The sequence below is a fragment of the Arvicanthis niloticus genome, chromosome 13, assembly GCF_011762505.2.
Source record: "Arvicanthis niloticus isolate mArvNil1 chromosome 13, mArvNil1.pat.X, whole genome shotgun sequence".
NCBI lineage: Eukaryota > Metazoa > Chordata > Mammalia > Rodentia > Muridae > Arvicanthis > Arvicanthis niloticus.
In genome coordinates, this window is record NC_047670.1 from 18634995 (window position 1) to 18653297 (window position 18303).

Consider the following 18303-nt stretch of genomic DNA (forward strand, 5'->3'; position numbering starts at 1 on the left):
CTACCTATTTCAGGGTTTACAGTTATCACTAAGCTTTCCTAGCAGACCTTTGATGAAGAGTCCCTGTCAGTAAAGGTTATCAGACACAAAGCTACTCATTTGACCTGATGTCCTCCCAAAGTCCCAGGCATCCAGGCACATTTGAAAGTGACTTGAGCTATCAAAGCCAGGCCTTGTCTTAGGCTCAGCCCTAAATTCAGTGTCCTTTCATGTGGGCACAGCCTGGCAGTGTTCTCCAGTGTAGGGTCTTTGGGCTGAACACAGACAGGGCCCAGCAGTGTAAGTTTTGGTACATGTCCAAGTCCCCAAGTGCTGGCCTTGGGAGTGCTCTGCACAGCTATGTGTGGTCTTTCTGAGAAGGGCACAGAAGACTTGCCTGGGGACCATGCCAGTGGGAACATAGCGGTCATCAGAGAAGCACCTGAAGCCTCACTGCCTCCCCCTCAGCTGGAAAGGAGCCTACTGGTCAACCAGGGCTTCAGAGAGCTCTCCAGGAACTGGGATGAAGTAGTTCTTACAAATTGCAACAATAAGTCACAGCTTTTCTTTTTCAAGCACGTGAATAGTGAGATGACTCGACATTTTGCATAATTAAATTTAGAAGAGATCACACACTTTGTAGCCCCATGTCATTGGGGGGGGGGGTTCATTTCAGCATAACACATACCCTGACGGACTTTCACATGCTCTGGACCTTGAGAGCACTTCCTCTTTGGCCAAAATGTAAGCATCTCAAGGTAGCTGGATGACGATAAGCCTGAGAACAAGGCCACCTGGTACCAGTCCTCACTGAATGCCCCCACTTGGCTCTCATCCCCACCCACCATGTATGACTCCATGGAATAGTAGGTAACACATCGCTCCTATTTCTGATTGACACAGAGCGTGTCAGAGTACTCAGTGTCTGAGTCATGTGAGCAGGAGAATGTGAGTCTGCTTATAACCCATGACTAATAACAGATACCAGTAGCTGATGGGGGCATGCATTCTTAATTACCTTACTTCTCATTACATCCTCATTAGTTACTTCAGTATCAATGAGGGGCTTGATGTGTGGGCAGAGTTACATCACTCGTCCAGGCTCACACAGCGAGGCATCTGAATGAACACCTGTGCCTTCTGGCCTCTGGGTATCAGCCCAGAACTCTGCCCATGAACAGAGGGAAGAGAATGAAAGGCAGCTGGTCACCTGGACGCACAGATGCCACTCCCTGGGAACAGTTGTCTCTGATCTTGCGTCAAGGCTGTGGAGAGAAAGACTGAGGGAGAGCAGGAAGCACCAACAGAAAATTAGAGGTCGAATTTATTTTACAAACAAATTACTATCCATTCACCATGAGCAGGGTGCAGCATCTTTAAAATTTCCTTTTGTAAGGAAAACCATACACTGTGGGTAGAGTAACGGTGGAGATGTAAGGTAGTGTAGCCATTACGAAAAACAACAAACAAACAAATATAGCCGGATGTAATGGCACACTCAGGAGGCAGTGTATGTTGTTGCTACTTCATAAGTGTAATTTTTTTCACTGTTGTGAATTGTAATGTAAATACCCGAAAGTCGACCCAAAGGGGTCGGGGCCCACAGGTTGAGAGCCAGTGCTCTTCGTACTCCCTGCACTGCCTTACCAACTCAGAAGGACTTCTCTGTCCCACGCTGCCAGGTTCCTTTCTTTGACTTAGAATAGGATCCTGGGTGGTCATTATTAACATGTTGTTTTCTTTCTGCCACTTGTCAACTGGTTTAAGTGTCATTGGTTACTATGTGCATGGGGGTGCTGTGGAGATGAGGGGAGGGCAGGTGTGGGCATCCCAGAGGAGTTTCTGAAGTCTGCAAGCTCACGTTCAAGTTAGACACAGAGGACCGCCTCTTGGTGCTAGATTACAGAAGACAATTAGCAACGCTGCTGAAGAACGCTGTTAGTTGAGCCTGTGTAACCCTGTCTGGAGTTAATGTACCATGGGCCCATTTTGATGACGGAACAACTAACTCTACAAAGGCCCAAGGTCACCTAACAGGTAGTGCTAAAGACACGGGCTCAAACCAGACTTTGTACTTCAAGCCATGAGGCTGTTTTACCTTCTGGTGGGAAAGACAAGGAAAGATTAACAATGTAACATCTTTACAGCAATGTGGAAGATTGTCCAAAGAGGTAAGTACAGTGATGATCAGATAAAAGCCAGAGCCCTGTGTTTTATCTGATCAGATCGAACAGCAGCTGTTTTACCAGCTGGTTGGTGAGCAGGCCTGAGGTGCCAGCTGCCGATCAGTGCTTCTGAGATCCAGCACATCGGAGTCTGCTTAACCTCTGCTTTCAGCAAGCAAGATCTGCTCCTTCCTGGACAAGCGGCTTCGTATTGGTTACCCACTTCAACAGGATGCAGAGTGGATCCTCCCAGCAGAAATCATTTCACACAGAGTCCCTAAAATGCACCTCAAGGGGCAAAGCTTCATCTCTCCCAGTCCTTCCCCCTCTTAAATCACAGAGAACAACTGCGAAGGTTTGCCCAGTCTGCAGAACTAAGTTCCTGAACACACAGAAGCTGCAGGGACTTCTTGCTGCCATGCCAGTCAGGGAGAGTCACAAGATGAGGCGCCACAGCCTCACTGTGAGTGTGGCTTCCAGTGTTTCTTGGCATCTTCATCTGCTTTCCCTGCCAACACAGACCCCGGGCTAAGCAGGACCTGGGTGACATGCTGTGTCCATTCCTCTTTGCTGAACTGACCCATGGCTGCCAGAGGCTCTGATGGTGTCACAGGATGGTGTCAAGGAATTTCAAGGAAATTCCAGGGGCCTTTTCTATAACAAAATTCTAAGCACCTCCACACACTAAGCCATCACAGCCTTGTTGGACAAGAGAGAACAGCTCCTACACACGGGTGCTGCCTTGGGCCCTGCTCGGTGGGTGCTAGGTGCTATTGTAGTGCCCGCCCTGGAACTTCCTGGTAGAAAGCAGGGAAGACTCTAGTGCCATTTTTAAAAGCAGACACAGCTGTGCCAACAGGTAAAAGGGCATCCTACCGGAGCTACAACTCAAACCCAATACCTCCTCTTTCCTTCCCAACCATATTCCAGCAAAGAGCAGAGCTCTGAGGAGTCCCGTGTCCAATGATAACAGACCCCTCTCCCTGAGTTTTGGCTTGTGACAGACTATTTCATAAGCACTATCATAGTAGACTTCATAAAATCCAAGTCAGAACCAACCTCACCTCTTGTCAAAGATGATAAAATTCCAGGAATTTCCATAACAGCCACAGGCTACATCTATAAGGGGCTGAATCATCTGACCTCAAGGTTCTGCCTTTCAACAACTGGGGCTCTGTTGGTCTGGTGAAAGGTACCTTGTGCTTCGTTCTAGGAGATCACTGGGCTTGGGCTGTCCCATCAGACAAGCAGAAGAGAAGCCAGATGTGGAGACAGCCAGTTGGCTCTAAACTTTCAGAGCCAGCTACTACCAAATATGCCCAATGTGGGGACAATCCTTTATCATTGGCCCATTTAATTCTCAGAACATCCTTGTTGAATGACATCTCCACATCACAGTTGACACAGCATCTTCATAGTATAAGTAACTATCCCAAGGGCCATGTAGCTAGTGCATAGTGTGTGGCCAAGAAATGGCTCCTCTGACAGATAACACTTGTTGGTTGGTTCAACCAATGGTTGCTCTCCATTCTCTCGGCTATCTCCGTTGAAAGGGAATTCCCCGATTTAGCCCCTGGAAACATCATAAGACTCAGTCCTAGCACATGGCCCATCAGCAGAAGCCCATTAGTAGCTTCTGTGGGGGCTATGGCTTTTCCTGATGAGACACAATGGGCTCTGCCTCTGGCTACCCCACAGCTCCTAGTTGATGGTATGCCTCTAGGAATGCCCCTATCTTGCAGCCTTGCAGGAGAGTCCATGAACACCTGCTCTGTCGTTGAGTCATATGCCTAACGTCTTCAGCTGCCTTGTGCCGAGCGCAGGCAGCAAACTCACCCTGCTCTGTTTAAAGCTCTGTAAGGATGGCTGTGGGTCTTCGGGGCCACGCACACTTCTGCCACACATATGTCCATCTAGAGCACAAAACTGGGAGAGGCCTTGCTCCGTGCCCTGGTCATGAGCAGTTAGTACTGTAGAAGACTCATGCTCTGGTCACACACATTGATCGATTGTGAAGCCTCAAGCCAGACTCACTCACTCACTCACTCACTCACTCACCAAACTGAAGCTCATGGATGTAAAAATAAAGCTTCAGGAATGGCTAGATTCATGCAAAATAGTTGTTTCATTTTTGTATTAATGTGTGAAAAGCAGACCAGGGGCTTGAAACAGATAAGAAATAAACCTGGTGGATCTTCTGGGAACGAAGGTTGCGGGCACCACCTTCTCCCTACAACACCTCAGGAATCAATCAAACCCATGAGAAAATCCTCAGGGGAGACAGAGAGGACTACATTTAGGGGTCAGAGGAAAAAGAAACAGGAATGTTGTGCTCTCTTTATCACTGAGTGTTTAGTTGACGGTATTCCTCGGGGGCTAGCAGCAAGGTATCTCTGTTAAGTGTCCTTACCTATGAACACAATCCCATTATAAAACTGACTGCCCGTGTAGCACAGGAGAAGAGCCTCAAGTTCTTTAAGCCTATGCTCTAAATTGGGTTATTAAAAACGCCTCAGACTTAAGTTGTCACAAGCTTACAGAAGCCACACCACAGAGGTGATAAAGTTCTCTCTGTTTCTTTTTGACAAGAGGAAAAGGCTACTTTGTCATGAGCTTTCTTCACACCCACAAGACCATCTTGTGTCTTCATTCTGTCTTCTCTGTGAGCTCCTCTGTGGCAGCCATAACGCTTCTGCAGCTTACAGCTCTCCCGGGAACAGAGATGCTGGCAGCTTGGGGTGCACAGCAGGCAGGTTGAGTTCTTGAGCCATGGCAGATGCCCTGATTAAAGGGCTAACATGACAGTCAAACTCTCTGTCCAGTAGCCTTGGCTTTCCCAGCATTAAATTTTTTTATATCTAAAAAAGCAAAAGTACTGGGTCAGGTCAAGGCAAGAACAGAGGGTCAAAGAGAAAGCCAACCCATGACAGCCAGGGCAGGAGGGATTCCATCTGAGGCCCATTTAGCCCTATGAGTTGATACTGAGATAAAATATTGAGTGCAATAAATTTAACTCTAAGTCAGACAACACCAAAAAAGTTTTTTTTTTTTTTTTTTTTTTTTTTTTTTTTTTGTCCATCTAAGTCTGGGTAGGCTTCTTATTAGCCAAGAGTATAAATCTCCTTGTGGATGTGAGCACAGGGCACATGACACCCTATGCTGTCTCCTGCTCTCAGAAAGGGCTGATAGATCCTTCCCCTCACATTTATTTCAGCCATTAATGTGGCATTGTAGATGTTGAACCAGACAGAAATAGAAGACAGAAAGCTTGGTCCTGTCAAACAGTCTTAATACAAGTGTAAGAGCCCAACCTCCACACGCTCTTGGCATCACCTAGGAATCATTGGGCTGCAGATGCTGAGATGGGAACAAAATGGAGGAGGGCAAGGAACAGGGATAAGCAGGCAGAGGGTGGGCTAAAGGATAAAATGGCTGTTGCCGCTGTGTAAGAGGAGGATGCGGGGATCTCTCTTTCCCTCAGGAGTCCTGGGAGTCCTGGAGGTTTATAAAAGGCAGTGAGCCGTTCTGTTGGGGCTGAGGCAATATGCCTACACTGACCTCCCGGAACCTCGTGTGCTAAAACTCAAAAAAAAGATGTTACAGATGTAGAAATGCATCCTGTCAGACCCTGCCCTGTACACACGGTCTCGACAGAAGTCCGTGTGTTCCTGGACACCCTGGCCAGGACACCAAGCTTCAAGACTGGTGGAGGCCAGAAAGTCAGGCTCCCAGCAGGAATGCAGAATCCCTCACTCCGTGAACAATCGTTTTCTATCACTGTTTACTTTCCCCCTTGAAAAGCAATCTACAGAGTGAAAAAAAAAGAAGTCTCCAAAGTCCATTCCAATCCATCTCGGCTGCAGCTTAATTTCCATTCTAATGTTTGTGTGGGTCCCAGTGGCACCAGGCACTCATTATTCTGCTGCTGCTACCCCCAACCCCAGAATCTGCTGTCTTGTTAGGGGCAAGACATGCTGCATGGACTCATTTAGGTACTAGAGACAGGATGGCAGAGTCCGAGTGTCTGGGGGAGGGGTCCAGAAGGAGCCTGGCACCCTGGGAATAATCTTAGTATGGCTTCATACATTCTGGCCCCCAAGGTGGGCTTCCTGTAGCTTTGTGTGGCTGTCACTTGGACACCAGAGTTTCCATTCTATGCTGATGTTTGAATGATGTGTTACACCCTGGATGAAGGGTAGGCATGGGGCTTATCTGCTTATCTGAGATTCTGCATCACCCCTGTGTTGAAGGTGATGCTCGATGTGTTGATAACAGCTCCTGAGCCAAGAGCATGCCTTGGGTTTGAATCTTAGAGCCACTCCCTGCTTGCTGTATGACCTTGGGTCAGTAGTATTACCTTCTCCGAACCTCGGTTTATTGTCTCGGCTCTGAACACCAGCAGTATAGAGGCATATCACTAAACAAATCAGCAGACACAATTTCCTGGAAGGCAGTTAGTATCAGTTAGTATCAGTGTTAGCTGAAATTAATTTCATTGTCATCAGATGCTCCTGGGTATGCCAGGGTGCAGAGGGTAGAACAGAAGTCGCCAGCTTGTCAGGCAGTGTGTGCACTATCATCTCACCGCAGTGTGTATGGTCTGTGGCTGTCAACTCCTGCTACACTGGATGCCCACTTAGAATATTGTCTGGACCTGTAGATCCCGCCACTGTTTCACAAGCTGCATCCATACTCTCTCAGGTCACCTGGCCTAGTGACTCAGCAATTCGATTAGTTTATGAGGAAGGCAGAAGAGCAGGAGGGTGGAGAGGAAGCTATTCCGATTTTCCTCAGATGGGATTGGATGTCCGGCCAAGACCACAGTCCTGGCAAGCACCCGAGCACATCAACTGGAGTCCCAGGGCTTGCCCAGCATCCTGTGCTGCCCTTCAGAAGCTTGCCCTGCTTCCAGGACTTGCTCTGTGCCATCCTAGCTCAGAAGCTGTGGGCGGTGGAGATGGTTCTACCAGCAAATCTCTGAAAACAGAACTGAGGCTGTTTCATAATCTGCAAACGCTGGATGTGGTCCAGGCAGAGAGAGGGAAGCTGCCCTACTTAAAAGGGCTTCAGAGAAGCAAATTCCCAGTGCATTGCAGGCCTGGGAAGAGCTGCCACCTTCAGGCCAACTGAGGATGACAGGTCCCCTCAAGATGTTTAGGCCAGGTACCTCCCAGACCGCTGCTTGTGCCCATTGTCAGGCAAAGAGCCTCAAGGCCAAGCCAGAGTCTATCTCTTGCTGACTGCTTAAATCTCCTTGCTTCCCTGCTTGTGTTTAGACAGATTCTATCTGTCCCCACTGAGCTAGGTTCTCAGGTAAGAGGACACAACTGTTTCTAGCAGCTATCCTTGTACAACTGTAAAAACTTGCTTTGTAAGATGTCACCAGTGGCCTGAGTCTATGGCTCCTCTGCAAGATTAAAATGCCAGTCACAAAAGAGATGCAGGCTGCAGATGACTTTAGCAAGCTGGGACAGGACTGAAAAGTCCACGAGGATGGGTGACAGGATCAGCAACTTCCTCCTGTCTGTATGCTGCCACCCAAATTGTGTAGAGCCATCTGTGCCCTGAAGCCTCTAGCCATCAAAGCCGCCAGGTCCTTGCTTGCCTGTGGTTTTGCTCAGAGTCGGCTTTATTGTCCTGAGTCAGGGACACAGAGTTGCTGTTCCGGTGGACAAGGCTGACGGGAGTAGATCTAAGGAGTGTTTGGTGTCGAACCTCTTGTAGTCACAGTCTCTCAAGTGCCAGGCTTTGCCGTATGTGAGCTGGCCAAACTCAGCAAAATCAGAATTCTCTGGAGCAGAAAAGAACGGAGCACTAAAGGCCACATGGGAAAGAAAACAGGGGAGCTAGCCAGGAAGCTCAGATCACCTGTCTAAAGATTCTCAAGGTGCTGACTGAAGCAGCTCCCAATCCCACACTCTCTGGGAGCCCTCTCAGGCAACCTTGGCTTAGAGACTTGCTTTTTACAGAGGCAGTGGAATCTCTTTCTGGGGTGATTGCAGAGGCAATGTGGGAACTTTTATAAATTCAGACACTTGGACGGGGCGTTGTGTTATATGGAAGGACCTAAGGATAGGAGCACCTATGGACAAGGGTGAGAGGCAGGCTGACCTCTCCTCTAAGGAGACTCCTCAGATCTCATTAGAGCCCTCCCCGCTAGTACAGCCTCTCCACTGCAGACCTGGCTGCCAGATAATGAGAAGAGGAAGAGAAACTTCTGATGCAAAGCTCAACTGTGGGTGTCTAGACCTCACCCTTGCATGATGGAAGGTCAGCTTTTGGAAAAGAGGACTGATAACAGAAGGTCCCCCTCTATCCCCTAAAGTGCCCTATTGACTGTGGGGTCCAGCTGCCCTCCTCAGGGCCATCTGCTGAGGAAAGAGAGTCATTCCAAAAACAAGGTGTTCAGTCAGACAGAGCTCAGGGCACCAGAGCAGGCTGCAGTAGAATGGAGCCATCTGCATGCCTGGGTTCCTTCCTATCTTGGCACGGCTCCAGTGAACCTGCCCCTACCCTAATGATGCCCCGCAAGACTCTTGTAAATAAAATCCTCATAGTTGCAAACATAAAGGAAGTAGTTCCTCTGATACTCAGTTCTCCCAAAGAATTTCATGGTTCAAACCCAACATCTGTAACTGCAGATCTGAAAGCAATGAAGGAAGCCCTTGGAGCTTGTGCTGGAGGAAGTGAATGGGCATGTGCTGGTCCAGCCAGACACTGCTCCCAGAGGCCAGGCGCCATGCCCACCTCCTACCACCCAACACTCAAAACGTGAGGCCCTCCATCAGTAATTTCTAGCCTTAATTTATTGATCCTTTTTAAAACAGGCAGTAGCAATTTATTAGCAATTTTCTAGAGTCTCTGCCTTCTGGTAAGACACTTTCCATCTACAGAGCTCAAGTCTTATGTCTTCTAGAGCTCTGACTTTGGGGGTATCAAGGGGGTCCCCCAGAGTAAGCTATTGGTGCCCACACTCAAAGGGCAATGACATTAGAATTATTAAATCTGTGGTTTCAAGAAATCAAGTGCGGAGGGAGCCTAATAAGGTCAGTGGTTTGTTTTGTTTGTTGTTTTGTTTTGTTTTGTTTTGTTTGTTGTTTTGTTGTTTTGATTTGTTTGTTTGTTTAGTTTGTTTGTTGGTTTGTTTTGTTTGTTTGGTTGGTTTGTTGGTTTGGTTTGTTTGTTGGTTTGGTTTGTTTGCTGGTTTGGTTTGGTTGTTGGTTTGGGTTGTTTGTTTGTTTGGTTTGGTTTTTGGTTTGGGTTGTTTGTTGGTTTGGTTGTTGGTTTGGTTGTTGGTTTGGGTTGTTTGTTGGTTTGGTTTGGTTGTTGGTTTGGGTTGTTTGTTGGTTTGGGTTGTTTGTTGGTTTGGTTTGTTTGTTGGTTTGGTTTGGTTGTTGGTTTGGGTTGTTTGTTGGTTTGGTTTGTTGGTTGGTTTGGTTTGTTTGGTTGTTGGTTTGGGTTGTTTGTTGGTTTGTTGTTGGTTTGGTTTGTTCGTTGGTTTGGCGTGTTTGTTTTTGGTTTTGGTTTTGTTTTAATTTTAGTTTATACTGAAATCTATATTTCTCTCATTTAAGAGAGAGGTCACGGGAAGAAAAGGCTGCAGGTGCTTGGGGTGACATTGCTGTCCTGCCTGGCTCTACTCACTTAGTTCTGAGTCCCAGCCCCTGCGTTACCCAGCAGAAAAACAAGGGGAAGCAATGGCCACCTCTCTGTCCCATGACCTCTTCTCATTCCTGGAAATGAAGAAGTCTGTGGATGATGGCAACTCTGACTCACCTTGGAGTGGTAGCCACCCTGCTCACCAGACCCCCCCCCCCACCGTGTGTGAGTAAACAGAGGAAGCTGGATGGCAGAGAAGCAGCTTAAAGCTCAAACAAGGCCAGCCCAAGGCCTGGGACCCCTAGAGGTCTGGCCAGGACCAACTTTCAGGACTGTGTAAGTCCAGTTTTTATCCTGTGGTGGCCAGAGTAATAGAGGCAGAGAGGAAGCCAGGGATTCGGAAGTCTCGGGAGCAGTATTAGGTCTTTAGGGTTTCAGGCCAGTTTGCAAACAGCATCTGGCTCTGCAGCCAGGTATAGCTGCTTTCAAAAGCAGTGTTGGCTTAGCTTAGCCCAGGATGTCCCACTCTCTCCCCTTGTTCATCTGCCATAGTGTCTCTATGGTCCTTCACCTAAAGCTGGGTCCTGAGCTGGTGAGGATGCCAGCCACCGCCTCCCCTGTGTGCTGTGCCCACCCTACTTACTGACCTCTCCTGTAATTAGTGTAGGGTTATAGATGTTATTTAGCTATGGAGGTACCAACATGCATCTACCCAGCCAGTAGATGGCTTTGGGTCTCTTTGTCTTATTTGTTTTTCCCAGTCTTTATTCTATAGCAAATTACTGGTGTGTATAGCTACAAAAAAATTACAGTTAATGTATAATTATATTACTATAATCCTATATTAACATAACTTTACAGCTAATCGTTTTTATTATTGTTGGTATTGTGGTTATATAATTTAGTTTTGAATAAGCAATTATTTATGTGATTAAAAAACTAAAATATACCCAAAAGAATGCCACTTAAAGGCTCCCTCCTCCGCTTCTGTGCTTTGACAACCAGGCCCCTCCTCAGAGGTGACCACAGCTGAGTAAGATCATGTTCCCCCCTAGACAGCAGTATGGATAAACGTTACGATTTGCTATTACCCTTTTTGTGCAGATCTCTTCCTGACCCCTCTTCCTGCTTCCTACCTCTTGGGGTTCACTCCATCTTAGCATACAAAGAGGCGCCGAGACCTATTTATAGCTCCACAGTAGGAAGATACCATTAATTATGTTTTTAATCTCAAGGGGCAACTTTCTCCCTCCTCCCTTCCCTGTCAGATGCACTTTGCTCTCGCTCATTGGCCTCTGGGTCTGTGGACTCTGGAGTGAGGTTCTAGGCCGAGCAGCAGTGTGGTGTAAGCTGGACACCGCATGTCAGCAGAGTGGTTCCCTCCCTATATGCCATGTGCCCGACCTTTTAGAAGGAAGCCCTTTTATGTACATTACTATGTACAGAGTGCTTCCTTCAGGAGCCAAGAGATCACATGTCTCAGAAATGTGGAGAGAGGATTCTGGGAAATGTTGGAGCACTCAGGCCACACTTGATCATTTACAGTGATGGGATCTCCTGTGGTTTAGGATTTCAAAGGTAGAAGTGATCGGAGCTCACCTTATTTACCATATTGATGTTACAGAAACACAGGATGGGCAAGCAACTTGTCTGAGAGCACACAGCTTGACAGAGAGGGAAGACACCTATCCCAAGTAGAGAGGTGGCCACAGCATTTCCTACACTGATGGCTGAACAATAGTCCACCAGAAATCAGTGTGGATAAGCAAACAAACAGCAGACAGCCTCCTTGAGAAGAACTCTGGTTCATTTACAGCAACTTTACCCAGGACTGTGGTGAGATGTTACATAGACTGTCACGGGATTGAACAGATGTGGATGTGAACAGATTTTGCTGTCTGACATGGTAAATGTTGTTGTGGTAATTCTCTATGAATGCCAACCTGCCAGCCAACTCTTAAACTCTTCACAGGACTGGAGATGGCTTCACAGTTAAGAGTCAGCTCTGCTCTCACAGAGGCCTGGAGTTTGACTCCTAGCATCCACACAGGGCAGCTCATAACCATCTCAACTCCAGCTCCAGGGAACCAGCACGCTTCTGTCTCCAGGCACCGGCACTCATGTGCACACATGCCTCTACACAGACACACACATAATTTAAAAATGAGATACAATCTTTAAAAAGGGAAATATCTGGGTGAGCTAAAACCTGCCCAAGCACAGCAGCGATCTCTGACTAGAACTCTTCACTGGACTACAAACCCACAGGTTTACAGTGACTGTCTACAGTTGCTGTCATTATGTCTCATAAAGAAGACGTGTATTTTAACAGAAGGGAGTCCTGTCAACGTGGCAGTTTGGCTCAAACTGAACTTCAGATCAGTCTTGACACTTCCCCAGAGGTAAGGATGGCAAATGCTCTCAGTTACTAGACGAGGACTAGCTACAGCTACAGTGGAATACAGATCACAGTGACTAAGCCTAAAAATGATCAGTCCTACTAAGTGTTGGCAAAGACATGGAACAAGGGGAATGCTCACACTGCTGGTGAAGAATAGCAAGTGGTGCAACCACTTTAGAAATGCTGCCATCTCTTAAACAGTGTATTCACCACAACTCCATGATCGGACTTTCAGATTACAGGTATTTCTAAAGCTGTGGAGAGCACATCACCATAAAAACTTACAACCATGTGCTCGCCACAGCCTTATGTTTAATCCATCAAATGTGGAAACAGCCTAGATGACTATCAACAGATTTGTGGATTACAAATCGTGATGTACTCAAACAAAGGAAGACTACTCAGTAATCAAGAAGGAATAAAGGTCAGATACATGCATGACAGTGAGCAAATGCCAGAATCGTTGTGCTATTAAGTCACAAACTGAAAAAGAAGACACTCTATTGGGTGGTGTTTTACTTAGGGTTTTACTGCTATGAACAGACACCACGACCAAGGAAACTCTTATAAGGATAACATTTAATTGGGGCTGGCTTACAGATTCAGTGGTTGAGTCCATTATCATCAAGGCAGGAACATGGCAGTGTCTATGCAGGCATGGTGTAGGAAGAGCTGAAAGTTCTACATCTTGTTGCTAAGGCAAACAGGAAAAGATTGGCTCCCAGGCAGCTAGGACAAGGGTCTTAAAGCCCATGTCCACCGTGACACACCTACTCCTACAAGGCCACACCTACTCCTACAAGGCCACACCTACTCCAAAAAGGCCACACCTATTCCTACAAGGCCACACCTACTCCAACAAGGCCACACCTACTCCTACAAGGCCACACCTACTCCAACAAGGCCACACCTATTCCAACAAGGCCACACCTATTCCTACAAGGCCACACCTACTCCAACAAGGCCTCACTTGCTAATAGTGCCACTCCCTGGACAAAGCATATACAAACCATCACAGGGTTTTCATCTATCAAATTCTGGAAGTTTAGAACTAACTTAGAATAACCAAAGACAGATGAATGAAGACAGGGCAAGAGTAGTGATCAGTTGTGGGGGTGTCACAGTGGCACATAGGAACTTCAGAAAATGATGTCCATGCTTACTGTCTTGATCATGATAATATTTTGGACATATTCAAGTGTGAAAACATCATATTGTACAACTAAAACATAGTTTATTATATGTTAATTATATTGTAATAAAATGTATTCCAAGGTGGATTGACCAGAAAAATATATATCACAAGAGAAAGCAGCCTGTGTGATTCCAAATATATGATCTTTGGAAAGCCAACACCATGGGACGGAAAGGACAAATAGTTGCCTGTAGTTGGTCAGAGGGAAGATGCACAGCAGAGAGCAGAACACTTGCAGAATGTCAGGACTACTCTGTGTGGAGTCACAGTGGCACATGCGCACATTCACGAGCTTACGCCCACACCTCCCATACACACACCACAGTCATCTGTACACCCATTGGCTGACAATGATGATGCAACAGTGCTGACTCTTAAAAGTAGCACACAAACCTTCTAGCGTAGGGGTCAGATTTTGTATGTGCACGGACAGGGATGTGTGCAAAATCCTTCTTATGTTATAAAGGTGGAAATTACTCCAAGTGGCTGTACATACAGAGATGGCTAGATATATATATATATAGAAAGAGTTGCTTTTGCTTGTTTGCTTTTTGTGGTACTGGAGATTGAGTACAGTGACTTGAACATGCTGGCAGATGCTCAGTCACTGACCTATATTCCCAGCTTCTTTCCTGTTCTTGTTCATGTTCCTCTTCTTCTTTTCCTTCTTCTCTTCCTCCTCCTCCTCTTTTTTCACTATCACTATGGCCACCACCACCACCAACACCACCACCACCACCACCACCACCACCACCACCACCACCACCACCATCACCATCACCATCATCATCCATCATTGCTGTTGACACAGGGCCTCACTAAGATACCCAAACAGGCTGAATGTGTAACTCTCCTGCCTCAGCCTCTCAAGTAGCTAGGATTTCAGGCCTCTTCTACTAAGGCCAGCTTTAGAAACTGGGAGCAGAGAGGATCAAAGATACCGCCAAGGACTCAGAATGTCCCATCATCCAGCTTTGTTTTCACATTCATGTCCAGTACGACACATCCCTTCCAGGGTATGTTATTTTAAGAAAGGAAGAAACTCTTCTACAGACTCCTCCTCAAGTTCCCTGTGGTCTTGTTGGCCACAGTGAATCACATGACCATGGTCTGCAAGGCTGACTGGGCAGCAAGGGCCGGAGCGAGGGGAAGGCTTGGCTGAGCACGGGCTCAGGCAATGCTAGAACTCTCAGGGCCCTGTGACTTTTCTCATGTTCCTTCTCCAACTGGTGAACTTGTCTTCATTCTTCTGTTGCGTTGCTTTAACTGTGAAAATTACCTGAGAGGAACAGCTTAGGGAGGGAGGCGTTCTTACGGATAAGAGTTTGAGAGGATCCAACCAACGGTTCCCGTGCTGTATTGCTCACGGCAGGCAGAGGGTCCTGGTGCAGGAGCACATGTCAGAGGCTGCTCACTTCATGACCCGCAGGAAGCAGAGCCAGAGAGGAAGGGGACAAGGCAAGATACACTCTGCAAAGACAAACCCCTCATCTGCAGTTCCACCATCTTCTTTCCCCAGGAGGGTTCAGAAAGCCAGCCTACCTTCATCCTCACACCTTTGTCTACCACATCACTGTCTCTATGCTACAGCTTAGAATTTAAATGTTTCTTAAAGTCCAACAGCTTGGTCCTCATCCACGGAGCTATCAGGAGGTAGTCGTAACTTTGTGAAGTGGTCCTAATAGAGAACCCTAATAGGTTAATAGGGCTCGCTGTTTCCCAGCTTCCATGAGGCGAGCAACTTCCCCCATGTATTATCTCTCCATAGGCCCAAATGCAAGGGAACAACCAACCGTGGACTGAAATGACTAGAACTGAGCCAAAGAAACCTTTCTATGCTTCCAGTTAGTAAGGAAGGAAAAGTGGAGTCACATCTTCTATCTAGACTTCCTTATATGTCCGAGTCTTGGTGATCAGGGGTCCTGGGAACCTAACTAGTGCACAGTTAAGCTTGAAGGTGCATGCCACCAAGAGCAAACCCAGGTGACACCCTGGGTGTCAAAGGTGACACAGGCTCAATAGTGGAGTTGCAGAAATAACCGGGACCTGTCAGTGACATAACATAATCTTCCCAAGAAAGCCCGGCTGTGCCTGAGGCTCTGCAATGCAAAGGAGAGGCAGAGCCAGGACAACTAACTGGACACTCAGAGCTCTAATTCCTCTTTCAGCAAGGAAACACTGAATCGCCTGTTGTTGGCTGTGCAGAAAGGACCATCATAATTTAAACTTAAAAGTTGCAATATTTCTTATGTACAGGAGAACACGTACCTTCCAAAGGCACCCTGCAGCTGTCTTGGTTCTCAGAGGAATTCCTGGGCTGTGATGAACCTAGAACCATTTATGTTTCTATGGCTCAACACATCTAAAATGGCACAGCTTCCGTCATGGTGGGCGAAAGAAAGAAGGGTGCTTCTGACTCTTGGAACTTACAGTAATTTTCGAGATGGCTTCTCTTTGCTGGCAGAACCCCAAGCAGCTCCTTGAAGCCCAAATCCTGATCTAACACTGGAATCAGAATGGACTCTACACAGTTGCCCTCCTTGTCTTGCTTTCAGAAGCTCCTAAGCTGAGGACTGAGGACAGATACTACTGTGCACTCTCAAGGTCACTAAGGAACATAGGTGCTGACCTGGCTAAGGGTCACAGCTGGAAGCAGTTTTCTCATTGTCTAGAGTCACGGGAAGCACTGAAATGACATCTTGCAGCTGAATTTGAGATATCCACACCCCTCTCTCTACTCCAAGTAAAACCCACTGGCCATTTAGTCCCACTCCGAATCTTGGGAAATTTAAGGGACTCTTGAAACTCCCCTGGGGGCGTTGGAGAGTCATAATTACAACTTTTCCTTACCTGCTCCGGACTGCCCTGAAGGAACCCTCAATCTGTACCTCTTCCCTGCCCAAGTGTAACAGGATTCTAGCACCCTTTTTGCTGAGAGAACTGGAAACATGCTCCACTTTCCTCCTTTCTTCTTCAAAGAATGCCAAGCCCCTTCTAGTGTTCACTGTCTGCCAGGCTGCTTCCTGTACCAAGCCCTGCCCAGTGGTCATTGTTTGTTAAGGTGCTTCCTGTACCTTTTCCTCTCCCCACGGTGGCCTTCCTCCTCCTCCTCCTCCTCACCCCCAGCACTGCTCCCCTCCCGCAGACTCAGCCCTTCCTGGCTCTTGGATCTACCTTTGAAATGGCTCTTCACGAAGCATTAAAAACCAAGTCTCTAAGATCAGGGTCATTTCCTTGGTCTCCTCTTCCCCCCACCCCCAACTCCCCTCGCTCTAGGCCCCTCCCCCATATCTTCACTGCTTGACCCTTCCTCACCTGGGGCCCCCATCACTTCTTTTGGATCAGTCGTCAGGACAAGAAGGGCCACATAGGCATCATTTGATGTTTCCTTCTGTCTTCCCCTGCTGGCTCCCCTCTCAAGTCCCCTCGACTGCTCATGCGTACTCCTAGCTAGAGAGCCTGTCTTCCCACACCTCAGCTCTTCCGGCATAAACTCCCCTCTCAAAGGCAGCCAGCTCCAGAGCTTCTCTCTAGGAACTCTGACTTCTAAGTGCAAAATGGTCTCCTATGACCACTACTCGTAAAGGGAGACCTTTGTTCTCCCACTCCCTCCCACCCCTGCTCCCCCCCCTCCGTCCCAATAGGGTGCTCTTCAGAAAGTCCATTCATCCCGTAGTTTCAAGTTCAATGTGACCCTGTTGTTGGGGGGGCCAAATTGTGCTGTGTGGCTAATTCTCAGTTCCCTGTCTTTACCCATTACATCCCAAATTATCATAGAGTAGATGGGTGTCTTATCTTGACACCTCGTCAGAACCCTAAGCCACTGTCTCCATACATAAATTGCTCCTACAGAAAGACCTGGATCACCTCTGTTCCTTTTCTTGTTCTTACCCAGCTACTAAACAAACAAATCTCTACGTTTTATTTCCTTTTCCATTTATGGCAATCTGATTGTGCTTGTTAATTTTGTATGTCAATTTGGCTAGGTCATCACATGTAGCTATTTGGCCAAACATTTTATACACTACCATGAAAACATTTTTATATAAAAAAAATGAGATTAACGTTTGAATCAATAAACTTTGCATAAAGTACCTATCCAAGAGGTGGATCTCAGTTACTCAGTTAAAGAACTAAAGACCGGAGTCTCTAAGGAAGAGATAATTCTGCATAGAAACCACCTTGGGATCCCATGTCAGCTCTTTCCTGGATCTATAGTTCTGTCTCATAGCTTCAACTTGCCCTCAACAGATTAAATTGCATTTAACTGAATCAAAATGAATGAAACTCTCAAAATTTCAATGAAGAAAAAAAATATTTGTGGATGCAGATTTTAGAATTACAAGTCTACAATTGAATAAACCAATTTCTTAAACCTGCCCTGCCCCAAATTATGTGACCCATGGGTAGACACATACTTGTTTCTTTTATAAATTACAAGTCTTTTAAAAATCAGAATTTGGAATTTTATTTGTTTTTTGCATCTCTCAATGTCTAAGCTTTTGAAAGAGATTCAACAAATACCTATGGATCTATCAGTTGTACCAAAATAAATGACACTTCCAAAATTTTAGGGAGACGGGAAAACTGTTGGCTTTGTTGAAGAGCCCAGACAGCATATATGAAATAAATAAAAGAAATATTTTAAGAAGACAGAAAAATTGATAATTTAATCAGGAGATTAATTGTAAATGTCACTTCTTGATGTGTAGGTGCGTCTTTAAAATACCTTCAAGTTTGTAAATGCACCTGGGAAATAATTTTGAAAATATGACTTAATATCTTGAAATTTCTTTAACTTTTCACTCAGTCATATAATCAAAACTACTAATAGTAATAATATTTAAGACAACATCCTTCCCAACAATACTTGAATTTGCCAGGAATTGTAAACTTTAACATAAAAGTTTTACAGAAAATATTGACTGGTTTTATATAGAGTTTTTGAGACTTCTCTAAATCCC